The sequence below is a fragment of the Atheta coriaria genome, unplaced genomic scaffold (assembly GCF_025399875.1).
Source record: "Atheta coriaria isolate IRGN ID8LTWV9N9 unplaced genomic scaffold, Caltech_Dcor_3.1 hic_scaffold_57_pilon, whole genome shotgun sequence".
NCBI classification, from domain to species: domain Eukaryota; kingdom Metazoa; phylum Arthropoda; class Insecta; order Coleoptera; family Staphylinidae; genus Dalotia; species Dalotia coriaria.
The window spans coordinates 7,102-17,891 of record NW_027045499.1 but is presented as its reverse complement, the minus strand read 5'-3'; the positions used below and the strand labels follow the sequence as shown (position 1 = coordinate 17,891).

The 10,790-nt window shown below is 32.4% G+C and overlaps 1 non-coding gene across 1 annotated transcript; it reads right to left on the bottom strand.

Moving 5' to 3' along the window:
• Positions 1-559: 559 nt before the first annotated feature.
• TRNAK-UUU (transfer RNA lysine (anticodon UUU)) lies at positions 560-632 on the bottom strand. Its single transcript has one exon. It is a non-coding gene; the product is annotated as a tRNA-Lys (tRNA).
• Positions 633-10,790: the final 10,158 nt, after the last annotated feature.

Below are 10,790 nucleotides of genomic sequence, written 5' to 3'. Positions count from 1 at the left end.
GTGGTTAAGTTAATTCTGATTTATAAATTAAACAAAACACAAGATTAAACCAAGTTCAACCACAAACTTTGTTTTGAATTTCATGTTATAATGAAGAAAAACATTATAAGCTAGAAATTGCAAACTGAGTTTCATTAGGGTTTTCTTTTCTATAAAATGGCATTTGTTTCATATTCCTAGCTTTATTACTTTTCCCGGAATATTTAATTAAAGATTAAATTACATTTTGCTGGGAAATGTAATTTCATAGGGAAAACAAATGTTATATAAAAACTGAAATACAATTAAATTCAATGTTTTAAGTTATGTGGCAAATGCAATTTTGAAAAAATAGTATAAACATTTTTCTGAATAAGAAAGAACAGAGAGAAAGCCATCAAATCCAAATGTGTTTGATCTTCACACATTACATGCGTTATTAAGCGCGTTCTTTTTAAAGAATATACAATTATTTATTTCCCGTTTACAACGCATAGTTATCAATTTTTAATTTGTTCCACCAAACCGGCATTTTTAATTGTAAAATGTCTGTGATACTGTGAATCAAAAACAAAAGAATCGCCCGAGCAGGGACTTGAACCCTGGACCCTTGGATTAAAAGTCCAATGCTCTACCGACTGAGCTACCCGGGCTGTTACTATTCTTTAACAAATATAAAGTCACGATTATTCAACCATCACTTCATGAATTTTTAAATTAATATATTATTTATCTACCAAAATGATCCACTTATATGTAAAGCGTCAAATTAATTTTCTCACATTTTAATGACAATCATCACCGGGGGGCGGTAATTACTTGCTGCCGCCAGCTTCAACGCTTCCGACAAAAAGGACTAAATTGACCGACCGTTAATTACCATCACCGCCGCCGGACATGCCCGACTGCGTCATACGCAAATCTAGCTTCTCGAATTTTGCATCCCCGATGGGCGCTGGCAGTAGATGAAGCGGCAGCTTCTGGAAAGTAATTCGATTAAGTTATGTCGTATGGTGTGGCGCGTCGGTGATAATTGCGCCACCCCCGCAACCGCCTTCCGACCTCACCCGCGTCATAACTCGATTTAATCAAGTCACAATCAAATTAAACAAACGACATCTCTGAATTTACGACTCTGCACGTCCTAAGCTAACTTCAGCCATCATAACCTAACTTAAGTAAATATAACCTCTATTATTACGAATAAACCTGGCTAGAGATAGATAAAAATGTGTGGTAGGTAAAATGAATGTTGGATGTACGACTGTGAAATGTTTAATTAGGTAAGGTGCCATTGCTTGTTCGGGGACGATTGTTTGCCGCCGCTACCGCCACCACCGCCTACGACTAGGCGAAAAAACAGGAACGAACTCAGCAAGCGTAACATTGCACTAATTTCATGCTCTATATAGAACAGCTTGTTTGCCCGTTTGTACGAATCTGCTGCCGCCGGCTAAAAATAAAATATACAATGTGTTCAATCATAAAACACGTATAAAAAATTAATTAATTATTTGTCGGTAAATTAATTTTTAAAGTATCCTAGGCTTATTTTAATTTTTTTCTTTAAATTGGTTATACTTTGAACACACTGTATATATTAAGTATTGTTAATGTTTCGGACAATTATTCACATGCCCCGTGCGTTGTCACAAGCAGTCGGCGTTGTAACGCACGAGCACGGGGCTTTGCCGCCGATGCGCTTTGCCGTCCCAGCTTGCCGCCGTCACTCTTCTGGCATCGGGGGCGGCTGGCCGTGCGAGATGGGCACGGGATGGGCGCGCGCGATCCGCCCGATCGATACGTGACCTCCATGGCAACGGGTGAACAAACGTCGTCATGGTTACTAAAAGTTAAAGTTCATTTCGTTCATGCAAAAAATCCATTCGTATGCGCATTCGCTTCGGTTGAAATTGAAACAAACTCGTAATCTGTTATGCCGCAAATCCGATTTTGATTCAATTTCACCAAATTGCATTAACATTTATACGCATTTAAATTGTTATAGATTTGAATGGATTCGATCGAATTTAATTCGGGTCATCTGTTTCGTAATTACAATAAACAAATATATATTTTGAGTTGCTAGCGCCATCTATGTGGTTTTAACTTGAACTATTTGCAACGTTGGGTTTGTTACCGACCTTACCGACATTACAGGTTGAAGAGCGCAGCCAGGTTTATCGTGCAAGTGTACCGTTAGACATCGAGAGGGCGCTAGTTACCTGCAATTAACAATTTTACCTTATTTGTGGCTTTTAAGGTGAGATGCTAATATTGCCTAAACTCGTAAAAACTTTGTAATTTACAAAATTTGAAATTAGTTTTTGTTGTTTGGGGCGCAGCTTTAAATTCGGAAATTACGCACAGCTGTCGACATGCCTGATTTTCCTTTCCGGGAGTTTTCCGTGTTTTTGACGCGTGTTGTCGGCGAAACGCAATGAAATTTGCACGTTAATGAAGTCGAATTATTATGCAAATGAGGCAGGTCCCCAGGCTGCCGCTGACTCAAGCACGACAAAGAGAAGAAGGTTTCTTTACCCCTTGAGACCCTTGAGACGTTGATGGCCAGTTTTTTATACAAAGTGTTTTAAATTATAAAAATTTATGAAGCGTGCTGTAATTCACAACACATTTGTAAATAATTTAGTGTAAAATACGCCAAATTGTATATTTCTGTTCTTTTTGGTGTGTCATATTCATTTTAGAGAGTATATAATTTATTATTCACTAGTTGAGACGGCGGTTGGGGGTTGTTAACGCGGGAATCTTTTAATTAAAGCGGAACCGAGCCGATGGCACGTACTCGACGCGCGGCGGCGGCGAACGACGCAAATTGGCGTCTTTTGGCGGCGCGTGTGTGACGGCGGACGTCTCTTCGACCGCACTCTTCAGCCACTCCTTCTTCAACGTCTGTCATAGTCTACCTATCCGGTTAATTTTACTTCGTTTTCTCAGAATTATTATTATTTAGTATTAATAAATATAATTTTGCTTGAAACACATCATAATACATTATAAATTAAGTATTAGCTTTTGTTCAGGACTTTGTACGCAAATATTTTTTGGGGCAATGTTGTTTTTGATGTGCAGTGCCAATTTGTCTAATTAATATATAAATTATTATTACTTTCTTTGGCGAATACGTAACCCATTTAATTTGAAAATATTTATTTATTATATACGGCGGTTTACAATTTGTATTTGAGTTGACATGTTTCGCTTGAGGGCACATCATAATACATTATAAATTAAGTATTAGCTTTTGTTCAGGACTTTGTACGCAAATATTTTTAATTCAATGTTGTTTTTTTTGATGTGCAGTGCCAATTTGTCTAATATAATATAATATATAAATTATTGTTTATATTATTTTTGCTGCAGTATTTTCTTATTTTTTCATTTTTAAATTTTCTTTAAAATTCTGCACACATTTTAATACCAGAATTAGGCAAATCAATCCTCAGTTATTTTCGAGCTTTAGTAACTCTAAGAAACGTCAATTTATTTTAATTTAATAATAATTTAAGTTAAAATACATTACAACCAAATAAATCACAAAAATTTTGTAAATTTATAAAGTATTACTTCAATAACTATTTACAAAACCTACCAAACTAATAACTAAATACTAAATCAGTTTGTATAATTAAATTATATGAATACAAATTTAATGGCTTCTCACTGCTGTGCATTACTTTGTTTAGATGATTGAATGTACTGGCACTGGTCTGATCGTGGAATATGTAGTTTCAATTTGGTTTATAATTAAATATTAAATCGCACATATATGCGCCGCTTATTTTGTGCTCGCTGCTGCTCCATTGCGATCAGTGTTTGTTCTGTTTGTCTGATGCTGTCAGTTTACTGGCGCGTCTCTTGCGTCTGCATTTCCGATTGAACGACAACGACACTCGCAGACATTTGTTGCGCCGAAACAAATAATCCCAAACTCGGAAATCCTATCTTTCGCGAACAGCGTACACTAATACACACGTACAGATGAATTTAAATCGTTGTGTTATTCATCCGTTTATAAATGTTACACGAATTTGTTATAGTCTAATCGTCAAAATATGATTTATGTCAATTAAAATAGATCTAATCGCCAAAAACAAGGAAAAATTAAAAAAAAATAAAAATTGATTTGTAGTGTACCAGTTTTTGACCATTTTCTACCATCGATTCTTTTCAAGAATTACCATTAATTTGGAGACGGTTGTTAAATACAGAAAGGCCTTAAGGTTTATTGGTTTGTCAATATTATATCACAGAAATTTTATTTTGACGACGTTTATGGTAAAAAAAGTTAACTTCGGTTCAGTTCTTACTAAAAATCACAATTTGCGAATTTTTGACATCTCCTTACACCAACTTAAACCAAAACATTTTGATGCATTTGGTGATTATCGTGTTTTGACGACTATACCATATCACGTATCTATTACTATGTATATCAAAAATATTTATAAAATGAATACATTCTCCGTGAAATATGTAATATATTTAGAGTCGGAATATCGTAATACGCACGTTTAGTCTGAGTCCTCTAACTTATAGTGGGTTAAAGTGAGTAAACGCATATGAGCGCTGAAATGATGCCAGGCATTGGTGATACATATTATGATACAAACTGAAATGCGAGCAACGAGTCTCAAAACGAATACGTTTCGAGTGAACTCAGCGAACAAACCACTAGTGGGATTCTATTCCGGAATATCGGTGTATATGCTTATATGGATGGATGCGCACATATATGGATTTACGAATCGGCTGCGAAAGTATCGACGCTACCGAATACATACCAGAAATATGATGGCATTGGATTGTACGCGAAAAAGAAATATGTGCAACGAAAATGTGTCGGAATGGAATGGAATAGGATAGAATAGGATGAGATGGAAATGAAGACACGAAATGACAATGGCTTTGCCAATATCTGTAATATATAGATGTGAATGTATAATATACAATGAAATACATATACACTTTTTAGTTATTTAAATATTTTTGGGAATAAATCAACCTAATAAAGAACAGGAAAATATTTGATATTAAAATGCATTTCTTTAGGTTAATTTACATTTAATTACAGAGTTATTTATACTTTGAGTGTTTGGTGTTGACGTCAATATTAACTCGCTTCTATAATTGTATTTTGATTGCTTTTCTTGGAATAATGCTGCAGTTTTATAGGTTTCAAATTAATTTTGTCGGTAGTTCAACAGCTTCTTGTAAGTGAATACTAATTAGGCAGGATATTGCATTATGCAAGTTTAAACCATAAGATTCAGATTCAGATCATTGTAATGCATTTTAGCGACATCTCGGTTTGTATATTTATAACAATGATTGAAGCTTCGGAACAATTTTCATCCATTATTTTGCACTCTTTAACTTATTATTTCGCCATAAAAAAGTTGCCTAAAGGAAAAGAAATGGATTTCTGAATTTCACTTTACAAATTTTGTCGTAAAATTAATTTTTGAACGTATTCTGCTTGGCTGCAGTTTGTATCGTAAAATAAAATTGTTGTTTTTCTCCTTACAGTTAAAAAACTTTTTTTTTACCGAAGTTTCCTTGAACTTCTGTAAGTATTTCAAAATTGATGTTAGCCAAATTCATTCAAACGTTCTCCGCATTTTACTGAAACTAACATTTTATATATACATACATACACGTACAAAAGACAAAATTACAACACAAAATTAACCCAAATTTAAAAGCTCAATTATTTTAATTTTATTCATTTCTATTATGTTAAAATAAAAATTTTCCGCATTTATTTTTTTAATAACATACTTTGCGAATAACTAAAATTTATTATTGCTTTAATTTATATTTATGTACCAACCGCGCTTTGTGTTTCCATTATAATATTTATTGTTATGTTGATTAATAAATTTGCATTTGCATTCTATCGATTTTGTTTCTATTATACGTATAATCATAATGGATAAATAAAACGAACTAGGTACACCTGCGTTCGTTTAATGGAATGAGCTTGTACGTCTATTTCCGCCACAAAACGAATACAATCTGCTTTGATAACAATAGGTGAATCGATCGCGCACTGGGCAGCGATGACGCGTGGAAAGTACCTTATGGACCATTATTTGTTATATATTATCATCCGTCTACTGTATACACACTACATACAAATTGTTGCTATGTAACTGGTACTTGAAAGTGGAAATTAATATTGAAGGAAAATGCGCATTGCAGATTTAATTTCCCAGAAAGTAATTTTCTAATTTACTATTGTAGACATTTTAGAGTCAGCGTTGACGTATAAATTATTTATTGTGCAATTTGTTTTTGAATGTTTTAAATATAAATATAATAAAGTTTCCATATTAATATTTATCCTTAAAAAAGGTAGGCAAAAGATAGGCCTGCGATTTCGTCCCGGTAGAGTTTAATAAAAATGTAATTTGTTTTTACTCTCTTATTCTAGACATAGTATGAATCTATTCTATCAATTAGATTCGCTATTTTATTTTAAAGAAATTATTATATAAAGAATTGCTAATAATTCACTTCAGCGCGCCATCTCAGATTCCACTGTTTAACTATAACTATGATTGAATCTCAATGTCAACATTTTTCCTATAGAAAAGAGCTGTCTTTAGGGTTTTCCCGACAATTATTCAAATTTTGCTCGCCGTACCTTGGACTTTATTAAACATTAAAAAAAAAGAATTGGCGAAATTGGTCTAGGCGTTGTTGAGTTATGCGCTTACCAACAAATTTTGCGATTCATTTCATATTATAGATATAACAATAATTAAGTTTCCATATCCATTTTTATCCCTAATTTTTCACACCATAAATTATAATTTTACTAGAAAACGGAACAGTATCACCCGTTAGGATATTATGAAAATTGCCTCAAAATTTCATCAAAATTGCTTCAGTTGTTTGGAAGTCAATAAATAACATACATCCAAACACTAATTTTTGTTTATACCTATAAATTTCATAAAAAACGTGTTTTTTCAAATTTATATTTAATTTTACTTGAAATATGTGGCTTCAACGCGTACTAAATTACATTCCAACCGATAAATTCCAATTTGTTGTAATAATCTGTTTTATGAAAATATTATCTTTGTATTTTTTAGCCACTTTATGTTTTGTTACGTTTGTATTATTAATTAACTGAACATGTGAGTTCCTCAGTAATAAAAACAAAAAAAGTTATATATTTTTAGTCTGTTCGCTTGTTTGTATAAATTGTTAAAGTATAATGATGATATAAATGGGGAAATTCAACAGTATTTCATTTTTGCTACGTCCTAAATAAAAGTAGAATTATACATGTTTATGAAATGACAGTGCCTACAGGAATACATTTATTATATTTGTTTGAATTTGTTTTTTATTTACACAGTTTTTATTAACTATTTAATATGTTTCTTGGGCCAATTATGGCCAAAAAATGAGAAATGTTACTAATGCAGTTTGAAACCAATTTTATTTGTTTTGTGTAATTATATCTATCATTGCTTCATTTACCAACTTTCATTCCTTATTATACATTTTTGAAATTATATTTTTACGATAAAAATGAACCTACTTGCCTTTATTTGAACGAAAATATCTGTATATCAAAATTAATCAAAATTGGTAAAATAATTTTTACGTGAAACCGCCACAAACAACAAGCTCACGTTGAAATTCAGAACGTTTCATAGAAATAATGTTAACTTAAGTTATTTTACTTCCATCTTTAAAGTGCCAGTTTATTCTCATATTTGTGTATTTTAGTACTTTAGTCACGGTTTTTAGTCACGTGGTGGAGCTTGTATTTGCGCGAAATGGCCCGGCGCGCTGTACAGCATTTAGTGTACGAGCAAATTTTGAAGATACAAAATATAAAAGTTCAAATACAGAAATTAAACGTAGAAATAGAGTAGCAGTAGAAAAAATTACGTAAGCATAACGTGGCTAAAAGTTGTTAAACACGCGATTGATTAAACGCTTGCTACGTTCGCTCTCAATCAATCTCGTGCCAAAAACTTTCGTTTAGCCCACTTGATACTTAATATACCATTATAAATGCTTCAAAAAGTTAATAATATTAGACCAATAAAGATCATAGTTTAAAACAATATAAAATCAATTACTATTTCCAATTACTTTTTTTCTGTTGTTGATTACATCAAAGATTTATTCAAACCGAACGCAATTTCACCGATATTTACATTTCTGTAAATGCAAAATATATAAATTTACGTATTTTGGTAACTGTGCACTTTGTTGATTTACATTGATTGAATGCAAATGTGTGTATTCAATCAGACATTCATTTATTCGCTCTGTATTCAGATGAATTTGTGTGCATTTAGCGATCATTGGTGCACTTTGTGCACTAGTAGTGATTTAACCATTATGCATGGTTAATGAATAGTAAATGAACGGTCAGTGAACGTGAAGTGAGTAATAGCTAATCGCACCGAACAAACCACTATAAAGCAAAATTATTGTCATAGTACAGTCAAAACAATCCCGGCAATCAAATATTCATGAATTACTTCATGCATATTCCCAAATATTTTGAATACGTAAAACAGTATTTATATAGGTTAAACTGTTCAACTTAACCTATAACCATATATATCGTATTCGCACCTTACAGTGTGACACATGTCAATTTCGATATTTTTATCACCAATTTCAGTGTTGTGCGCTTTACTTTCTGGTGCACTGTGTACAGACCTCCAATTGAATTCAATTCGCTTCCATTCAATTCACCCCGGCGTTGTTTTATTCTATTCCTCGCCGCATCTCTACGTTCGTCCTTCGACGCCCTGGACTCGCGCAGCAAAGTGGTACAAATCGATCCAAACTGTTGGAAATGTCTGCAATGTGGGCACATGCCGGCCTTAGAAATACTCGGGACGCGCTTGAAAGTGGTATAGTTCGAAAGTGAATAAAATAAAACATCTAACGATTTGCCTCACACATGCCTCACACTCTTTATTCGACTTATTCTCAGTCTGCAGTTCAGTAGCAGTTCGATCTCATTTGGTTCGGTGAGATGTAAGTTTGGTTGTATATCTATTTCGATTTTGTTTGTGTTTGCTTTTTATGTGCGCCAGGCGCGAGTTTGGAAAGCGTTTACAAGTTGAAACTTTAAATGAGATGCTATTCTGAAGGGAATGTAAACTTTCTTGCATCTTTTAATGTGCTTCAGAAGGGAAAAAGGTAATTAAAAAGGAATTAGAGAAAATTCGTATTAAACTTACTATCTCCGTTTGCAATTAAAAATTTAATTTTACATTTTCATAAAAAAAGTTAAATAATATTTTGTTTACAATTTACAATACACAGGTAGAAAAATTTCCACTTTTTTATTTTTACAATGAATTAGATTTTATCTTTATAACTTTAATTGTTATTCAAATATTTAACAGCTAAATCAAACTTTATAATACTCTGAATCAAAAACCCAAAATATTTTCTTTAAAATAAACCTATATCCTAATTTTAAAGTTAAAATATACTCAAAGTAAAAATAAATGTCAATTGAGAAAATAGATGCGACAGAGATTGAAAGGTTTGTGCATCGATTGAATGAATAGAAGGAAGTGGAAAAAGAAGACGCAGACAAGCGCATAAAGAGTACGAACACAAATGTGGTGCAAATGCGAGAGCGTCCGTTTTGGTTTTCAATGCTTATTCCTTGGTCCTCAGGCTAGGCTTATGGGTACGCTTTTTGAGCAAAGCTCACAGCGCACAATGTTCAACCCTTAGGCGGTGGATTATATTGGCGCACAGCACACACTTGAAGCTTTCAATGATTTAAAGCTTCTACGGATTCTGACGTTCAATATTTTAGGTTAGGGTAGTCAATCTGAAGGTTGAAAATTATAAAAAAACGGATAATAATTTTATTGTTTTAGCAGATTTCTTATTTCTTGTCAATAAATTTCTTAATTAAAAAAAAAATTGAAAAATTCTTAAAGCGCCATTTTAATTTGGATTAAAATTTTATTATAAAATTATATTATTTTAGGAATTGTAGTCTTTTCATATCAACATTTATTTTATATTTTTCAAGTCATATATTTGCAACAGAAATTGGCATACTGGTAAAAAAAATTATTTAAGAAATTTTACCTTCAGTTTAGTTACGAGTACTTAATTAAATAATAAAAATTAAAAAATAAAATTTGTGATTTTTACTATTTTTCTTGCAACTTCTTCATGATTTCTCACCTTTTAAACTTTCTCAAAATTTTAGAAATATTTCAAAACAAAAATTTGCAATTAATTCATATATTTGTTTATATTTTGTCGTAAATATTAGAAAATTAAAAAAATATTTCATTATTTTTAAATGTCACAAGAGTGATAAATATTCTGTTCTGTTCATTAACTAATTTTCCAGAACATGCCCGAATGTATGCTCTATTTCCACTTTGTATCATCATTTAGTTCCCACAAGTTTCATCTGTTTAAAATGTTCCGCATCACGTGTTGGCTATATTTATCACCAACTTGCAAAACGTGTGTGATACACACATTATAATAAAACACAATACACAATACACAGCGCGCAGTTTGCAATACACACGGCACCCGGCAGAACAACATAAAACAGAAAGCACAAAGCGTAAAGTACAAAGCTGTAACGCTCAACTCCGTAATGCTGATGTTATTGCGCGCGACCTTGAAACATTTCCATATTTCCACACCGTCCACACAAAGTTTATAAATATATTCATTGCTAAGTGTGTCAACGTTTTACCCAAATGCGAAACTTTTTTTTCTCTAAAAATAAAAATTCTAAACAAGTGAAACGT